Below are 20,204 nucleotides of genomic sequence, written 5' to 3' on the forward strand. Positions count from 1 at the left end.
TGCTTGCTGTTGAGTTTCGTTTGCCTTTGAAGATGTGATGGCTGCTAGTTTGGGGGATCACTTAGTATTCCCATCTTGTGAGAGGCATGGTGAAATACTGGGTAATACAAAGACCTTTGAAGCTGTGATTCACCCTCTCAGATCGTATTAGGATTTGGATTTCAGTTATGTTAAGGAGAAGAATTATACATAAAATACATTTCTGAACTCTTTGTAAATTTGCTGTGGCTTGGATCTAAGTTCTTGGTTCGAAACTATTCAAACCACAGAGTAATAACTTTTAAAGTGTTGGAACTATAATCCAGTGTCCATGTAAACTGCTACTGTCAGTTTGAACATTAGTCAGGCAAACAAATACATCAACTCCATGAATTTAAATATGAAGCTGAGATCAGATCCTGAGTCTTTCACCTTTTCTATTTGTGTGTTAGGGTTTAGGCTTGACCTGATGGAATGAACATAAATCAGGGCAGCAGTTTCCCATTGCTGTCTTTTGGGTAGACTCACCTTTCAGGCTGTCCGTTGTGTTCTGTGGCTGCATCCCATTTTCCTCCTGTTTCACACTGCTTGGTTTCCAATCTTCCCTCTGCCCTTCCATTGTGAGCGTCTGCTTCCTTTTAATCTTCTTGACAGGACCCTCTTATCTGTTCTTAGCAAGCTCCATTTACCCTGGTCTGCCTTGAGCAAATTTGTATTTCTGCCTTCTGATTTCACCCCAGGGCACACTGTGAGCAGGCCCCTCCCATCGAAATATAATATTTTGATAATTTTAGGCTCTTGCATACAGGGTTTCCACTCTACTAGAAATGTGAAACCTGGAGCAGACCTTGAGTGGGAAGTTCAGTTGCCTCTTAGTTCTCCATTCTTCCTCCAAACCCAGTCCTAGCCTCCACCAGTCTGAGATGTCCTCCTTTTCCTTTATTCTGCCAAAAAAAATACCCACTTGTTTGTTTGTTTGTTTATTTTTAAGACAAAGGAAGAGGAACTGAATGGTACCTTTCTGAAAATTTCTGAGTACAAAATTACCCTGCATAACAGAGCATCTCCTGCAGGGACTAGAGACTGTTCTTCTGACAGTTTATTATTGGAAGGATTAGACTCCTTGCTCTAGACAGTGGAGAGCAAGATGTATTGTGCTAAACATGAGTTTGGTCTTGCAGAGATTAATGTGCATGGGCTGGGTGTGTGACGGTATGGGGCTTCTGCAGAAAGTGCTTTCCAATGTGCCATGGAGGTATCTGGGAGATGATCTGGGATCCCAGGGTCAGCAGCAGCCCCTGGAGCGAAGCAGGGCTCACCCTGCAATTCTCCCATCAGTTTAAAGAGTTTGTTTTAAAATTGTTTGAGGACTGAAATATTTCCACTTAGCTGGAAGAGCCTTTTACCCACCTCAGGGATTTTCTTTTCAAAAGCCACTTTTCTCAAAGGGTGGCTTGGCTCTTATATTGGCAAGTCTTTTAAATTTCATTTATTTATAGGTTCCTACCAGTGTTGGCCAGTGTTTGCAGAGGGCAGCACGCCCGGGGGGCCGTCTGCAGCCTTATGCCTCCTACCAAATTTGCCCCTCTCATTTCAAAGGCCAGGCTGGCCACTGGCTCTGTGCAATTGGTAGAAAATGGTTTTATAGAAGTGAATTATTGAAGTGCTGGTAGCCAGCAGCTTCTGTCTTGAAGCCTCTCTTTTGGAGCATGTGAAGATTTATGGATAGCTCTAGGAAGTGCTGAAGCATGATGCTGAGTGGTGGTCCAGTTGACTAAACTGCATGTGGAAGCTCTGAGTTTAAGATCTTTTTTAGTAACTGAAACATATTCCTAGGGGAGCCTGAAGCGGTCAAAATGTTGGGCTTTTTTTTTTAATCTTCCTGAAGTCCCACATACTGACAAGGATATATGGAATTAAAGTGTTCACATTTTCTTTCTCTCATTATTTTTTCAACATATATTAGAAGGAAGATACTGTTTAGTTTCTTTTGGTCTTCTCCCTTGTGGCTGAATACTTCACAGAAAAGAATTGCACTTTCTTTTCTAATTCTCCCCATTTGACATCTGCCTTTGATAAATTCTGTCCTTTCCTGGTAAATACAGGATTTTCTTTTCAGAAAGTGTTTGAATGTTATTTTAAAATAAAGTTGAAAATCCATCCTTATGTAATTAAATTGTGTGAAATTGGAAAGAAATAACGAACCCGATGTGTTGTTTCCTCTTTTCTTCCTTGCAGGTATTTAAAAAATTAAACTAAACCCCAAATAAAGTACCCTTGGAAAGGAAGCTGTAGTGTCTGATGCAGCAAGGAAAGACGACTTTAATCTCAGATATAAATGAAGGGGACTTATTTTTTCCTTTATCAACACAAAGAAGTTAACTCTGAGATCCTGGCATTGGAGTTGTTTCACGTGGTGTAGATGTTGAAATTGTAGTGTGATTCTTCACATGTTAATAAGCAGAAAATGGCACATGAACTTTGACAAATAAGCATCACTATCCAATGACCTACCTGGGGGCAAAAAAAAAGAGGAAAACTGTATGAAAGTAGGATGATTAATTGGATAAAACATTATGTAATGAAAAAAACCCAATGTGAATTGGTGTTTAAAGCATGTCTCAACTGGTAGCATCCACACTTTTTTTTAATTATTGTTTAATATCGCTGGCATCCATCAAAAGTAGATAATGGTCTGACATTCAGTTTTAGGTGTATCCTAGTAGCTATTGTCCTTCTTTGTTAACATAAATACTAGCTAAGGGGAAGGAAGCGTGGTTTAAAATTCTCTTCATTCCAGAGAAAGTATGTAATTAGCTTAAGTTTATCCTTTCCTAAGGGAGAAATACTGCAGTTGGTCTTTTGTTTCCCTTCCTCATTACCCGGCATTTGGCCAGAACAGCATGTTGTGGCCCAACAGCAGTGGGATGTTTTGCATGTGTGATATTCAAAGTTGGATAGAAATAATACCAAACTTTTGTCTGAATGTGACTAGAATAACAGGTAGGTGTACTGTTGTGAAACATCCACTGTCATATATTATGAATATAAGGTTTCTGGTTTTCCCATTTCTCCCTGCCAATAAAACCCAACTAACAAACCAAATAATCATTAAAAAAAACTTTTTATTTCTTTATTTGTTCTTTAATACAGCAGGCCAGCTGAGGTGTGCTGGGTCAGTTTGTGAGCATCTTCCTTTGCATACAGCACCGTGACTGACTCTCTGCCCTAACTTTTGGTGACTTGGGGTAGCCGAATGTTTTGAGTTTCATTGCATCTTTTTTCCTTACCTAGCCCTTTACTTGTTATTGTACACTGAAAAATGAGGATTACTACGTAGTTTCACCTGCATGAGGTGTAAATTGTTTTAGAGTTGAGTGCTGAGTTAACATTAGATCCTATTAGGCGTGTGTTTTGAGCATGTTTTATGTGTGTGAAAAAAAAATGCAAAAAGAAATCTAGAACTTGTAAAAAAGATGAGATTCCTGCAATTCAAATAATAGTGGGTAGTTACTGTGTCATATCTCTTCCCAGTTTTCTTCAAAGAACTGTTTCTCATTGCTAGTTTTTGTTGTTTTGGTAACATAATGACATAGTTGGGGGCTGTAATTTACAGCATTTTCTTTCAGAGAAAAATATACAAAGGTATTTTGGATGTTCAGCTGAACTGATTCAAGGTAGCTTTGACAGTAAGCCAATGATTCTGGTATCCACTGTAATGCTGGCAGGAGCCTGGGTAGGACCCTGGGGCAGAAATGGAGAGGAGTGGGTCGGAGGTGGCTCAGAAGCGTGGAAAACTGTGGAGTACTTTGCAGTCTAAACTTACTCTCCCAGGGGATATGAAGCTCTGTGTGTTGCTTGGCTTCACCAAAAAAGTATGCTACACTGTAAAATATGAAGATTAGTTTAAAAGTGCTTTGATAAATTAGAAAATTGATTTTAAAAATAGGGGGAAATTTTGGTAAAAAAAACCAACAAAACATTGATTGTGTTGAGTTCCCCATCGAAAGTGTGAAACAAAACAAGCAGTGGCACATCTCCAGGTTTTTAATAGTTATTCTCCTTTTCAGTCCTCTTTAGGACTAAATCAACAAAACACTCTTTAATACTTCTCCAGCTTTAGCCCAAGCTTGATATGCCTTTCAGTAGACTCAAGAGGAAGTTAAACATATTCCTGGGACTTCATTCAACAGTTTGTTTGATGTGCTTTTTCTTTATTCAATTTAATTTTATTTTTTCCCTGTTAGTTCCAGGGACAAAATTTTCCAGACTATTCTGATGTTCTCAATCAGTTTTTTGTTGTCTTAATATCGTGAAATATGTAGTACTAGGGAAATGCTGTATCTCAGGGTATGGGGACTCACTTTCCAACAACAGCAGTGCTTAGCACTGGGACAAGTCGTGCATGGGCATGGAAGAAAGCTGCATGCATCTACCTTGTTATCTTCCTTGATGCAAACTTACCTTTCTGCCCAAAACATTTCTGTATGTAGCATCTGTGCTTGCCTTGTGCTGCTACCAGTACACAGTTTTGGGAGTTTATAGGCTGTTGTGGTCCACTAGCCCCAAACAGCTGTGGATTTCCTCCCCTCTTCTTTATTGCCACATATCCCTGTATCAAATAATTTATTTTCATTCTTAAATAAATATTTTCAATCATTAAATTAGTATAACCCATTTTCCATCTTGGAGCATCCTGAGATGCACAACATCACATGTTGAGCCAGATGGGCATAGAAAGAAAATTAAAGATTGGCCCTTCCCTGTGCACCCATCTTGAGCAGGGCAGGGATAAAGGTGCTTCTTGGAAACCATTGCTCTGTGCTTGTCTTTGGCTGAGGTACTGGCTGAAGATCTGCCATTTAATTCTGCTCTACCAGCTGGTTATCGGTATAAGGCCAACCGCAACCCTGACTTAAGTTTGCAGAGTTGAGTATGGGTTGTTCTGAATCTGAGAGTTTTAGATATTTGCTAAAGTTACAAATGTTTAATGAGACATAGGTAGATAATATTATCTGGGGTTTTAGATAATAGTCAAGATGATGAAATGGTGCAGGAGGAATTAAGGGAAAGGAGAGGGTATTCTTAATAAGGACAGCATGGCTGCTGAGGGGTCATGGCTGCATCCCAGTGGATGCTGGTCCTCATTTCTTCTCCCACCTTTGCCCATCATTGGTGTGTGACTTGGGTTGAAATGCCTCGGATGGTGTTTCACATAAAAGCCGTCTGCAAAAAAGTCATAATTGTGATTCGTGTAATTCTCTGCTTCCCATGAGTTTGTGAACATAAATCTGTTAAAGATGATGAGGTGCTTATGGATACTACAGAAACAGGGTCAAATAAAGCTCTTCAGATGCTGAGATGGTAAGGTGCTGGGAGCAGGGGGTGGAAGGTGACTGCTTTAGAGAGCTGATATTTGCATGTTTGTACCCACATGACAAGGTGGACATCACTGCCTGAATTGTTCCTGCATAAGGCAAGTGAGGTAGTATAAAACAGCTTCTTTAGCTCTGCCTTGTTCTCTGGCTCAGGGTAAAATAAAGCAGTGGAGCATGCTGACTGCCTGGTGCAGCTGCTCATTCCTCCACCACCCATCTTGGCAGTGCGGAGGAGCCAATCTTTCTCCATGAGAAATCTGAGTGTTAATAATTTCTGGCAAGTGTTGTGCTGAAGCAGACAATTTTCTAACACCAGCCAGGCGTGTTGAGGAGTTACTCTGGACATTACAAGGAAAACACTTCATTCATGTTTGAATTCCTCCCCTCTTCGCAGCCTCCCAGGGCAGCGGTGTGAGCCAGGGCAGATTGGTTCCAAGCACTTGCATTGCCCTGGAAATGCCTCCAGTGATGGTCTTGTAAGCGGCAGCAGTTGATTATTTCTGTGAGAAAACCCCCTGAGTTAGGATTTTTTGTTTATTTTTCTTCCCCTGCCCCCTTTTTTTAAGGTGAATGAAAGTGGTTATGATCACCAGCTTTAATTGTGCCTCACGATGGGATATCTGGTCTCCTAATGTTACTAGGGGTATGTGAGGTGTAGGCTTCATGCATTTCAACTGGGATATTGAAAATGTTTGTTTGCTAAATGTAAGAATTTTTTATTTGAAATGAGACATTTTCCCCCACTATTTCTAACTACCCTTTTTCTCCACAACATTTTTAGGTTGCTTTGCAGATGGGTGTTAGGAATTGTGTTGACTGAGAAAAACATGAGTTATGATAAAGACTGTTTTCACTACTGTTTTATTTAAAAGTCATTGGGGAAAGGAAAAGGAAGGTTGGCTAAAAATCCCACTGTTCCCTTGTGATATTTTTCAATTTAGAAAAACATAGATGTTTTATAAGAAGTCTCAATTGAAATTACTTGCACTTGCCTGATCCCTAGCTGGATTTCTCAAGTATGGTTGCCCATGCCACATAAGGATCTTTCTTCCCTAGCAGACATGACATGTGTGAGAAATTAGTATCTATGCCATGAGAATATTATTAACTATATTGCTTGGATCTAGGAAGGCCTTTTCCTATTCGTTAGGGATAACACTGTAGAGATCTACCCTATTGATTCACCTCTTAATTCTAAGCTACTCTGGGGTAAGCATGTATGTGCGGGCTCAGGGATAACAAGCTGCTCTATCCCAGTTAATCCACAGTATCTGCCTATAAGCAAATACAAAGTAATCTAAGGCTGCTTAATTTAGGTTTATGAAAATATTTGTAATCATAAATATATTTTTAATATCAATATAGTTTTTCTAGGGCAAATAGCTTGAAGGGTTTATGGAACTGTTTTAGATCTCAGTTATATTTCATAAGTAGGATATAAACACCCAATAAAGTGTAGCCTAGTCTTTATATTAGCAATGCAAGGGATACTTGGTAATAATTATTTCTGAAAATTGTTGAACGTAGTAGAATAGTTCTGTTTTTAAAATATAGTGTTACATGCAAGAAGAAATCAGTGTTGTGTAGTTCAGTGCTGTGTAAATATTTGTATATGAATAGAATAGTCCTTTTAAACAAATAACGGAGGAAAGTAGAATTCTTCTGTGCAAAGATTGTACATATATTATGTTTCACCTATCAGTTTAGCAATGCATTCTCTGTAATTTTATTTGCATGGTGCTGAATTGGTGCAAAGTGACAATGGAAACAGTCAACTTTCTCACTGCATGCAAACAACAATTTAAACATTCAAAGGTATTTTGCTAGTGACAGTTTTCCTGTCTTTCCTTTCACTTTGTAATGGATCGGTGATTAATGTTATTGCCCAGTTTGCAGAAGGAGAGTGTCTGGCAATTCACACTTCACTTAGAGGTTTCTAATGTAGTTAGAAAAGCTGTAAAGTGAGATCAAACTTCACTAAGAAAATTAATATTCTTTCCCAGCTAAATTATTATTTTTTTAAAAATAATGAGATGTCTAGATACACCATACTCTGAAATGGATGCCTTTGATAAATCTACAGTGAAATACCATTTGTGTTTAATATGACACTTAATTTTTATTTCCCTCTTTTTATTTAGGACAAAAGTGAAAGTGACATATTGCTGTAATATCTCCAGATAAATGCATTTTTCTTTCAAGGTGGTAGGGTGCTTTGTATTTTCTCTGGCAGTTCTGAGTAACCATTGTTAATGAGTTATATTAGAAATAATTTTTCCTTAAAGACTGTAGAAGTAAATACGTGTATCAGAGGCACTTTTTTGAGTGCAGTATCCAAATTTCTGCAAAAAGTTTCCCAAGCAGGATCATGCAAATGATTGATGCCTGAGCTGAATCATTTGGCTGTTTTAGTGCTCCTCCTCCCTATAATTTCCTTTTGCTCTCACCTTATGTCATATAAGGTGGTAGTGAAACAGCTGTCCTCGGATCTAATACGAGATATTTTGTCAGCATATGGTGGTAGTCTTACCTGGGCTGTGCTTTGAATACCAATAGCTTTTCCTGCTGCTGCTGCTCAATACAGGTGGTAAGGATGACTGCCAGGCAAATGCCAAGAAGTGCTTGAGAGAGGCACAGCAAAGCATATCCCAAATGCAAAATCCACTTGCCAGGGTATTTCTTGTACTCTAAACAGACCATTTTTTTCTTTTTTTTTCTTTTTTTCTTTTTTTTTTTTTTGCTATTGATAGCGAAGAACAACTGTTAATACTGAAAATCAGGTCTGTAACATAAGCTTAGAAATTATTCACATCCTGAGAATAAAGTATGAGCCTAAGCTGGTTGGTAGATCAAAGCCCAGTAGTGTCTGGGCATGTGAGCCTCTGACTTTGATGAGTGACTATGGAGCTGACTGGCAGAGCTGTCAGGACATGCACATAGGCACGTGTCTCGGCTGCAGGTTGCAAACGAAGTGGGTTATTGTTTAGTTAGCAAGTCCCAGGGTGCTGCTGTGGTATTTCTTCTCAAATCCTGGTGTCTGGTATAATAAAGCATCTGTTTGAGGTATGGAAATTTTTTACATGGTTATCCAAACCAATCAATTATTTGGAGAAGATGTAAATGAGCAAAATAAAGAGTATCTAAATTGAGACATGGCAGGAAGTTGGTAAGGAAGGGATGAAGAGTCCTTAAGAAGCTTAAGGATGGGACACATGAAGATTTCAATAAAGCCCTAGATTCGTTTTTTTGGTTTGCTCTTATTTGAAGACCCCACACTTTTAAATCAGTTATAAGGGTATTTTTCAGTTAACTGGAGCCAGCTATTATTTTGCACGCTTTGCAAATCACTGATCTCCGAGGGACAGGAGCGTGTGCATGTGGTTGATTCTTCTCACGCAGCTTGAGCGGAGCAAACTGCTCCAGTACAGCTCTTCTGGGACTTTGAAATGCAAGTTGCTTCATTTCCTTACAAGATTTAAATCCTGCCTTCGGATACACATGCATGACTTCTTGCTGAAGTTCCTGCTCCTGCAATTCCTAGGTAGTAGAAATCCATATGGATTCATTACCTTTAGTGGAGTGACATAATTAACAAGAGCTCAAACCTATCCCTTAAGGAATTCTTAAAATTTTAAGCTAATTTGAGCATAACTTTCGAGCCAACGACTGATAAAATTAAAATCCTGCTTTAGGAAGTGCAGAGTGGCTATTTTTGTTAATTTTATTCCCATATTTCTGTACTCCAGTTGTGCATGAGTAAGCATATCAGAATGAATTCCGCAATGTTGATCATTTCTGGTAAGTGATGCTGTAAGTCGGCTAAGGGAAAATACTGAATTATTAAGTAGTTTTCTAAATACATTGCATCTCAGAATAAAATTAATAGAGTGGCAGACACAATTGTTACACTGAGGCTAAGACCTGAGATTTGCAAATGGAGAAGTACTTATTTTTATGTAGAAGAACAGTCTGAGTCTATGAAAAGTTTCTGTTTGATGATATCCTTGCTGAAGTCACCACAATTGGTTTTGCTTTGTATAGGAGTGCTTTGTTACCTCGCACTGACTTTTTTCACCAGAAAGAACCTAAATTTTATCTCAAGGATCATCTTCAGAAAACCTTTCTAATTTGTAAACGCAAGCCATGAAAAATGCTTTATATATATATATAAAAAAAAGACTTGGATAAATAATCTTCTATAAAAGGCATGTGTAACAGGCTGCAGGTGATATTGGGGATGAAGGGTTTTGGCCTGTCTGTATAATAAGATATCTAGCTCTAATTAACTAAATTAAGCTCAAAATGGGCCATTAAGGCTCTGGATGTCTTTAATGCCTACTGGAATTGCCATTTTGTTGCTCATATATTCTGTGGTGCCTTGAGAATGTTGCTGATTTGCTCATATTAATGCACAATTTCCATTTTGCCTGATCCTTAACCTTATTTAGAAACATAAATTTTTTAACATGTGCACCTGGCAAGATAGTGCCTGGTGTCTGGAACTGCTCCTGGTTCTACTGGAAATCTCAGCTGCCTGGCAAACCAGAATTAACTTAATTGCAGTGGTTGAGGTGAAGAGGAAAATTTTCTAGATAAGAGTTTAGCATCATCTGGGCATTTTCACCCAACTTCTTTCTTCCTTCCTTCCTTCCTTCCTTCCTTCTGCTGATGTCTGGTTTTTATTCATGGAACCCATTCTAGTTCAGACTTGACTATTACAATCATATTAAATATGGATCTGTACATGGCTGCTAACTATGCTTGTGATCAATTCACAGAAACATGATGCATCACTCAATTTTCTTAAATTTTAGTTGATTTAACAATTAAACTTCACTTAATTAAGACCGCAATCTCAACAACCGCCTGTGTAGTGATTGCTGCAAACTCCTTGAAACAGTCAAGCCAAATGCTTGTGCTTTATCTGTCTTTTTATTTATTCATTTTGGGTTTAACGCTTTTTGAGAGCATATGCTTAAAGAAAAATCATTTAAAGTGTGTGTAGCGGAAATATTGCCCTGACCAGCTGGTCTGGCTTCAAAAGCTTCAGTATCTTTAGTTTCTCTGTTGGAAATCTATTGTTAGTGAAGACTATGTGGCAAACAAGCCCATTCATAGTGCTTGGAGAGTAAGTGCAGAGCTATAGAGGTGAAGAAAGCTTTAATAATCCCACCTCTGGTCCTTCAGCCTAATTGATTTTCAATACAGCTATTGGAAAACCACTGTCTTTTTCTCAGCTGAATGTTCCGTTTTCTTAAGCCCTACACAGAGCACTGAGGGTGCAAGCTGTTTTTTTTCCATGGGAAATGAAGGCTGAAACTCTACAGGAGGAATTTGGTGAACATTAAAGAAACCATAATTTAAATTATGGTTAAAAGGCAGCAAATCACTGTGCTTGGTACTCATTCTGAACTTCATCTCATTTAGAGACTTTTTTCTGTGTTGACAGAGTTAAAATATTAATTTGGTTTTCAATGAATCTTTCAACTGTGTTTTATGTTTCTGCCTGAGGTTTTTATAGATTTTGTCACTTTAAAAAATGTATTACTAAGGGTAGGGGTTTAATTATCTGACTTCCTTTTCCATTTAAACTTCCAGACCGAATCTTATCTAAAGATCATATCTGCCATGTGTATGATTATTGGATGTAGATCAGTCATCTGGAGTTATCCATATCATCTGTCACATACATTGTAGAGTGAAATTAGGATCTCCTGCTCCTCGTTTTGACTTTTCCCATTTCAATACAATATAGTTCAGGGAAGAAAATCTGCCCTGGATGCACCACTGCACCTGCAAGATGGTCACAAATTTGGGATGGGAAAAGGGAACAACTTGGTGCAAAATTAACTCTATTACATTTTAAAAACATTAAGTAGAGTAAAGTAGTTCCAGATCTTAAGTCTCAAAAAATAAAAGCACCTGCCAAAGGCAAACTGCATTGTGATAATATATGGATGGTCTTAGGAAAGGAAGCAGGCTTATCCTTCTCAAAGACCTTGCCCAAGGAGTCCCTCAGGCGATACACTGTGTGTATATTTCCTTGTAAACTGTACAATCACTACATCTCCAGCACAGTCAAAAAAGTAACAAGGAACCTCTTTGGTACAGTCTTGCTGTGCAGAGCATGGACAACCCTTTGGTTATGTACAGCCACAAGTAGTCTCTTGCCCTGTAGAAACTGGGTGTTTCTTCAGCTGGTGCCCCTTTGGTTTTCTCAATAATTAAATTATTCCTTCAACTTTTTCTGTGATATAAATCACTAAAGAAGTCAGGTTCATCTCCCTGGCAGACAAAGACAATTTATCCCAAGGTGTCCCTTAAACTTTTCTTTTGTATTACCCTCTGGGTTATTCTCCTATCTCCTTCCTTTGATATGTTAATTCAGTCATTTTCACTATCAGGGCTCATTGCTCCTGCTTTTTTTTAAATACGTAATTTAATTTTGTGAAGAGTTACTGCTTATCAGTCTTGTTTTACTATTTGAGAATTTCTGTGACCACCTTTCTTCTCAGAAATGAAAGTCTCCATACTTTCCTGACTGACTTTTTGTGTTTACTAGAACATGATGTTACTATTTTTTAAACAGTTCTTCCTCCTTATTGTTTATTCTTCCAAAAACAGCAGCGTTGGTTTTACTTGGTTTTATTTTGAACTGCTTGGATCTTATAACTTTATAGCACGATTAAGAAAAACGTATAAATCAAAACTCCTGACTGGAAGTTTTTATCATGCTCTCTTCTAGGCACATACTTATTAACTTCGAAACTTTAACCAAGATTGGTCAAATTTACCCCTTATTCATGAAAAATTTACTCTCCTGGGAAGCAAATGCTTTTTGGAATTGAAACATGGTCACAAATGAAGGCTGTGGCGTTAGTTGCTTCTCTCTGTTGGCCAAAAGAATCACCTGTCAGCTTTCACCAAACCTTGTGCAACACGTGAGACTGGACTTCTTTCTCACCATCTATACAGCAAATGATAATGAATTAATTTACAACTTATTGCTTAAGCCCTTTCAGCAGTAGCTTTAAGTATGTATATACTGGTGTCTCAAAAATTACATATCCGGCTCTGCCACCCACGCATGGCCTGGATGATGCTGATTCTACAGAGCTGGGGTTGCCTCATACTGAATTGTAAAAATCTAATTCTTTATCCCTTTCTTTCTTGGTGTAAAGCTGATAAAGCCCTTTCATTGTTTGTACTTCAAATTTAGCGAAAGTCGTATGGTTTAGCAGGAACTTAATTCTATTTACTGTAGAGTTCAGCCATCTCTTTCATGTTTGGGTTTTTTTCCCCTCATGGTACTGCAGAAACATGCTGGCAAGACAGCTGAAAATATGACTGCTTGATTCCTTCGCAGAAGACAGTGGTTCCCTTATAATTCCAATGGTGCTGATGCACTAATATAGCAGAGCTTCAGCAACCAAAGAAGGAGGGAGGAGGGGAAGCCCAGATTTAGAAGTTCATTGACATGTGGTGCTTCATGTCACTGCAAAGATCCCAGTGAGATGCTGCTGTCAGAAGGCTGAGAGGGTTTGTGTAGTCACAGAGACTGAAGTGTAGCATAAACATAGCAGGTTTTAAATCAGCGTTAACGGATACCAGTACCAGTCTGTCCATCAGCATTGAGTCACCTCCTTTGGTTCTCTGCAGGTCTGCTTTCATGGTATTGGTGGGGTTTGCCTTACTCTATAATAGTAATATGTTTAACGATGTTTTTCAGCTTGTTGGAAGTGTACTGTGTCTTTGCCTCTGGGCACTTGAACAGCAATTAACACTATCAGTGTGTAATGAGATGATATATATAGCTTGAAAGAGAAAGTCTTTCTTTTCCTCTTATGTGTCTAGCAAACATCAAATGAAATTCAACCCTCTTGGGTTACTTTTTTTTTTTTTATCTTTTTGCTTTGTATTGGTATGGGTGGCTCTTAGTGTCCGAGGACTATCAATCACGCTGATAGGATTGGGTGTCTGTGGTCGGTCTTCGTTGAATATCTCTTTGTATGTCTGGCTCTTCCCATCAGAAGCTAAAGTTTCACAAGCCCTGAACCTTGGGGATATCTCTGCCTTGCTGAACCACAGCATTTTTGACTAGAGCTAGATCCAAGAAGCAGCTGTACTCAAAGGTGTGGGAAGCTTGCATCTGGAGATGGATTTGAAGTCTTATCTCTGCTTGATTTTCCCTGACTCGCATACTACAGTGTGGTTGCTCTGACAGGCAAGACTGAGATTGTGTAATTAGGAGCCTTCTATCATATGGTGTCCCTGCTGCGTTTCATCGCCAGCTGTCTTCCCGGGGCTGAGGAAGCTTTGCTTTTGCCATGCTTCACACAGCATTAAACTGTGTAGAAAAGGCTAAATATTGTAGGCCAGATGCTGCTTTCCCTTTGCCTTTTATCAGCCTAGAGAGTAATTTCACTCCTGGGATGGCACTTTGCACATGTTAACTGGTGCATGACTGCAAGAGGCTCCTGTTCCTCCTCAGTCCTCCTGGTCCCCTGGCACAGAGAGGACTGTCTGCAGAGGATTATTTTCATAGTGGGCTGATTGCGTGGGACCACTTTTTCTTTTCCATTTTGGGGTGTTTTGATGGGTTTTGTTCCAGCTGCAGCACAAAGGCAGGCAGAACATTTGGTCTTTTTCTAGTTATAAGGAATTCTTAAAATGGGAACGACAATGAGATCTCTTATCACCAAAATGTATTTTGACTGGAGCTAACCCCTCTAGATATTTATCTAATAAAACTGAAGTTTTCTGCAGTATCCACAACACCAAGGGGCATTCTTTGAAGATGAACTCCTACCCACTCCCCTTCTCCATTTCTATTTGGAGATGCTCCTTACTCTGCTTTTATCCTGCGAGGGAGGAATTTTGTGAGCCTGAAATGAAGAAGCAGCCCCTGAGGGAACTTTAATACAGAGAGGTTACAACTCCAACAATAATTTGGGTCAATTTAAATGGCATGTGGGTGTGGGTTTAAATAAAAAGCTTTAACCTTTAGCTTACTGATGGGACTGAAAATAGATACAGGGTTGGGCATATTGGAAGAAATGTTGTACCATTGCTGCCAGCATTAGTTTGAATAAAAAGATCACTCTACAGGGCTGTCAAGTGAGCACCTTCACCAGTATGAGGAAATAAGTTCTTTTTTTTTCCTTTTGTTTTAACCAGCAGCCAGGTCTAACAGAAGCTCTCACCTTCTTTGATGGCTTTGCATTCACAAGTCTGTATTTTGCAATTTGTTTCCATCAGCTGGACTTTGAATAGTATTCATAGATCTTCATAGTTATGTAATTGCCCTATATGTAGACTCTCCCTGATCAGTTATGTCCTAAAGGCAAGAACTAGAGCATGTATTGATCATTACTGAATGTTATTACCTTGTTTCAGCCAGGAGTTCTGTGAACTGTTTTTATCCCCCCTCCATTATTTATAGCTTAAGAACTAGAAGAGAGCTCATGAAATTATTTGCTTAGCTTACAGGCCAAAAAAAAATGGATGTGCTCTAGCTTAGTCCCCTCTATTCTGAGCTCTATCACTGCTGTTGCCCAGATAGATGTGGGGTTAAGTATGAGCTCCTGTATCTTGCACTTACATGAGGAAAGTAGAATTACCAGCAGAACTCTTATGCTAGCTTACAAACATGTATATGGAGAGGAAATATGAACTTCATTATTTTAAGCTGCTAATAATATGAAAATCTCATCCAGAGTGCTGTAATGAGAAGTAGCTATATTACACCTACACAAAATTGTCCACTAAGAGTTGATTTATGGTCAAAATTTGCAGTTAGCTGGTGGGAGGGGAAGGGAATGTTGTTCTGTTGTCTGATAGATGGCTCAAGCAGAGATTGGAAGAGACAGCCTGGATATCGGAGCTCTTTGGTTGCTATCCCAGGGCCGGTGAGCTGCTGGGCTCTGCCTCCATTGCACAGAGTGGGAGAGCTGTGAAGACTACAGCACGAGATAAGTCTTCAGGCTTGCTGCTTTGGAAGAGGGAAGTTGCAGCCTGCATGTCCCTAAATGCCTCCCATTCCTGGAGCTTCTTGTCTTCCTTACCAGGCTGCATGGTGATAGCATTCTGAGCTGCACAAAGCAGCCTGGTGAGTAGCTTGGTGACACTGAACTTCTTAAGGGATGGAAAAGCCACTGTTGCGTGTCAAAGTCTTGAGGAAACGTGGTTTCTGGTTTACCTTCTGCTCCACGTACCAGATGCTGCTCAGAGGCTGAAGGTCTGCTTGTGAGGAAGGAAGCTGTAGGCTTGGCCTGATTTATGCTGATGGGTTGATATTTTGGCACTAAATAGCAGAGTTGTAAATGTATATTGCATCCTACAGCACTAACCCAGTCAAGCGGCTGAGCATCCTCATGCTTCAGAGCTGGAGCTGCATTTTCTTTGCAAAGGCCAGTAGTATTAAATAGCTGCATATGCCACCCACCCTTAGCAATGATGAAGCTCCGTGGCACAGGAATTGCCTAGATAAATAAGATGCTGATAAAGAACTACCAACTTTAGATCTTGTAAAGCAATGAGATTTCTTGGAAGAGTACAAAGCTATTTTCAGCGTCTGATTTGTTCCTGTAGCATGAATGTATGCATGATAAAATCCATAGATAGTGTTTCATAGTAACCATCTTCTGATAGATAATAATGACAAAGAAAAATAGAGTTGTAAGTTTGGTGTGGGCTACAGGGTTTTTTAGTGCCATTTCCTTCTGTAGGTTGTTGCTGCTGGCTGTACCCGCTGAGCAGCAGATATGCACTTACAAAGCATGTCAAGGACAAATAAATGTATTTTCACCTTTCATACTTGCATAAATCATTACCCCGTTACAAACAGGTTGCACCTTTGTGTTCTGTAAAATGTACCGCAGGCTCTGCTCAACGTAACTGCATCATACCATGACAGTTTGAAGCTCTGTGGGAAGGTGTTTTGGCATACATTTCCATAATGAAATGCCTTAAATTTGCTTATACAAAACAGTTTGGGAGTGATTCACTAATGTGTGAGCAAATTTCGCAAGGAACACCTTACTAGAACAGCAGATTGATCATGAGCTTGTGATTTCATATTTTGTGGATGCGGGAAGAGTTGTTGAGTTGCTGACGCTGGGGGGACACATTGCAACAAGCTGCCACCAAGGACAAAAGCTCAAGAGCTGAAGTCCAGAGGCTTGGACCTCATTTCAGAATTGTGAGACCGTTCAATGTACAATGGTAAGGACAGAAAGGGATGGGCTTGAGAGAGGTGGAGAACTTCTTCCTTTTCAGGTTATCTGCCAAATCTCTGGTTAATCAAAATCAGGAAGAAAATAGCCCAGATAGTTTAGTTGCTCTATGATTGTTTGCAAGGTTTTCTCAAGCCCTTATCTGAAGCATCTGCTTTTGCTACTGTCTGATTCAGTTTCTGATGTAAACAAAGCATTTTTCTGTGGCAAATTTCAAATTCTAAATATCATATAGCATTATCAGTAAGGGCACAGCAATATTCCCTGCCAAGGTGTTTATCTTCCATGCCTTGGGCATTTTTATGACATTATCCTCATCCTTTGGAGGCTTCTAAACTGCTTATCACAGTGGAAGATTCCAGGATCTATACAAGTAACAAATGCCAGCCACAGCGAGCTCTGAAGGCTGGCTGATGTGTTATCTTCATCTGAAATTCTATGGTAAAAGTGGTTATGGTTAGTGTTCTCTTTCTTTGGTAGCAGTAATATTAAACACTCGTGTGCATGCATACCTGTGTATGCTTGCAGGGAATAGTGTGCCATCTGTGTGTATATATATAAGAACCTCTATGTTTGCCTTTATATGAACAGATGGAGGGCAATTCGTCTGATAAATAACGTGGGCAGGTGTGGATTTTCAGTTATCTGCAAAGGATATAAATGCATGTGTCTGTATGTGTAGCTGCAGCACAAATACTAGAAAGATGAACATTGCAGTATGCATTTGGGAGGAGTGGTGGGCCTTGAAGCTTCAAAAGTTGTCCTAGCTAAACTGCTTGATGTGCAGAACTCAGCAGCTGAATTGCCCTCTGGCACTGAGTGCTTGGGTTGGAGTGGGAAAGGTGAGTCTAGGGGGGAGATGTTGGTTATTCATGTAACAATTTGTATTAGGTAGGCGTTTTCTTGTTCCTTCCTTTTAAACTTTTTTGACACTCTAATTATGGACACAGTCTTAACAAGGATGATGAAGGGCCTTAGGGGTTATAAACTAGGAGAAGAGGTTAAGAAAATTATGTTTATATTCATTAAAATAGAAGAGATTAAGAGGGGTTGTGACCAAGGTGTACAAAATCCAGAAGGTATTGAAGAAAAAGATGCCACTAGAATATTCAAGAGAGAAACTGTAACAAATAGTGTAGGTGGAGGGCAGATGGCATTTTGATTGGAGTTGTTTATGGGACATTTTTACAAGGGTATTGTTCTCACTGAGGAAAATAAATTCATGCTGATCAGTGGGCTATAGGAAGACAGCTGAGGATGCAGGTATGTTGATGGGAAGAAGTATAGGATATATCTCACAACTTCTTTTTCAAGTATCTGAGCAGGCTGGATTGGGTTTGGACAGGGGGTGATGCCTACTAAACCATGTCCTGTAGTGCCGCATCTACATGGGTTTTTTTAACAACTCCAGGGATGGATACTCCACAACTTCTCTTGTTCAATTGCTTGACCACTCTCAGTAAAGAAATGGCACAATAAGCAAAAGGTGCATAGCTAAGAACACAGTCATGTAGCCACGTAGACTAAAATAAGAAGGACCAGGAGGCAAAGTCAGCTACAGCTGTTAAAGCTTATGAAATTACTTACAGAAGCACTGGAAGTAAGAGAAAGGCAAAAGTCCATCGGTAAAAAAGGGAAGCGAATAAATGGACTAGACAGAGAAGACAGAAATACCAAATGCCTTTATATTGCAGTGTTCTTCACAGAAAGGTTAATAATTGTGTCAGATCTATAACAGTGTTCCCTGTAACAAGGCTTTATGAGCAAAGGCAAGAACAAGATAAGGCCTATTTAGATAAGTGTGATATATTTGGGTCAGCATGGTCTTCTGAAATGTACACACCGAGTTATTTACGATGGCTCTCAGAGGCTTATGGACAATAGGGCAATTGTTAGAAGTCAGGAGGAAGGCAAATATAGTACCTGTCATCACAGAGGATGGTACAAGGGAAACGGAGATTTGTAAATACCCCCCAAAATACAGAGCAAATCATTGAGCTTGCACATACCTGTAAGCAGCAAATAATATCTAGTATGCTTTATTAAGCCCAAATTAATCTAATTTCCTTCTCCAACTGGGTGGCTAATCCAAAAGAGAGGAAAGGAGAAACACTTTTTCTTTAGCCAGGAGTCTGATGCTTACTTAAGCACAGTGCTCTCATATCTGAAAGAAAGCTAAGCTCAGAGGTCCACATGCCCAGGTAGCCAGGAATCCACTGGCCAATGACTACTAATGGCTACGTACCTGACTCTAACAAAATCTTTAAGAGCAGTTTGTTAATATTTTACTCAAAAGACCTTGGCCATTTTGGCCACGTGGTGCGAGAAGGATCTGCCTTGTTAATTTGCATTATTTATTTGGATGACAGACCAGTAAGTACATTTCCCAGGAGTGGATGAGCCTCAGTCGTTAAAAAAAAAAACCCAACACAACTGTTGCACACACACAAAATAAGGAATTGCTGTATAGGGACCATTGCTTCAGGAGAGCTCAAATGATGTCACTGAGGACCCTCAGACTGATGGGCAGCCAAGAAAAGGTGCTGTGACATATTGTTCACAAAGGGTGCAAGCGACTCTAGAGGGAAGGCACAAGATCAGTGCTAGTACTGCTAGTATTAGTCTGTGGTCTGCTGTACTTAGAAAATGCTGTGACTTTACTGAAGAAGGGAGGTAACCTGGGATGGTTGGAAGAAACGGCACTGGCACATTCAGAGCTGTTTGAGAGCAACTGCTTAAACCAGAGTTATGATCTCTTGTTACCAGACTCAAAGATTGTCCAGACAGGTGGAGAGTTGACTCAGTGACTGAATGAAAAGTTCAAAATCTGTATGTGTGAATGCAGGGCATGGAGGGGTTTATGCACTCATAAATCCAGTTATGATCCTGATTTAGGAAAACACTGAAGTATCTGCTTAACTTTTTCTCTGACAGGTTTTAAGCAGGAGCTCTCCCCTGAATGAATTGCTTTTCTGAATCAAGACCCAATCGAACCTATGATTGTTTTAGAAAAAAAGCAGTAGCATAAATTCTCTGAAGGGGGAGGGGAATATGCATTAAGGTATTTTTAAATGTCTATTTTTATAAATGGTTTCTCTTAATGGAATTGCTGTGTACAGCAATATATTCTTCTTTGCTCTCTCTCCACCATCCCTTTCACCAGTGTATTTACTATGAAAGACTTTTGCCTTGAGCAATAGCCTGTACTGCAGTGGAGTATCACATACAGAAAACTTATCTAACATAATACAAAAATGTAATAGGTGAGTGGAGGATGGGAATCTAGAGATAAGCCTTTAAAAAGTTGTCTTAAAGATAACTCTCTTAAAACATTCCTTAGGCTTTTGTGTAAATATTGCGGAGTAGGCATTCCAGCATCTTATAGGAGTACTGGATTTATGCTTTGTAATAAATGTATCCGTAGGGTGCTGCATTGTTGTAATGATAGAGAATGATACTAAAATTAGGAGAATTAATAATGACCCAGCTGGAATAATTTAGCACTGTGATAACTAAACTCTAACCTAATACTCAGGGTATTTGCAGAACTATTTACAAGGCACATTGAATTTGAGAGTCTTAGGGGATTCTTCTATAGAAAACAAAGTGAAAT

The 20,204-nt window shown here is 39.4% G+C and overlaps 1 protein-coding gene across 5 annotated transcripts in view; it reads left to right on the top strand.

Moving 5' to 3' along the window:
* Positions 1 to 20,204, top strand: part of SGCD (sarcoglycan delta) — a 376,457-nt gene that overhangs the window by 137,592 nt on the left and 218,661 nt on the right. The window lies entirely within an intron of this gene.

Source organism: Phaenicophaeus curvirostris, chromosome 15 (assembly GCF_032191515.1).
Source record: "Phaenicophaeus curvirostris isolate KB17595 chromosome 15, BPBGC_Pcur_1.0, whole genome shotgun sequence".
Lineage (NCBI taxonomy): Eukaryota > Metazoa > Chordata > Aves > Cuculiformes > Cuculidae > Phaenicophaeus > Phaenicophaeus curvirostris.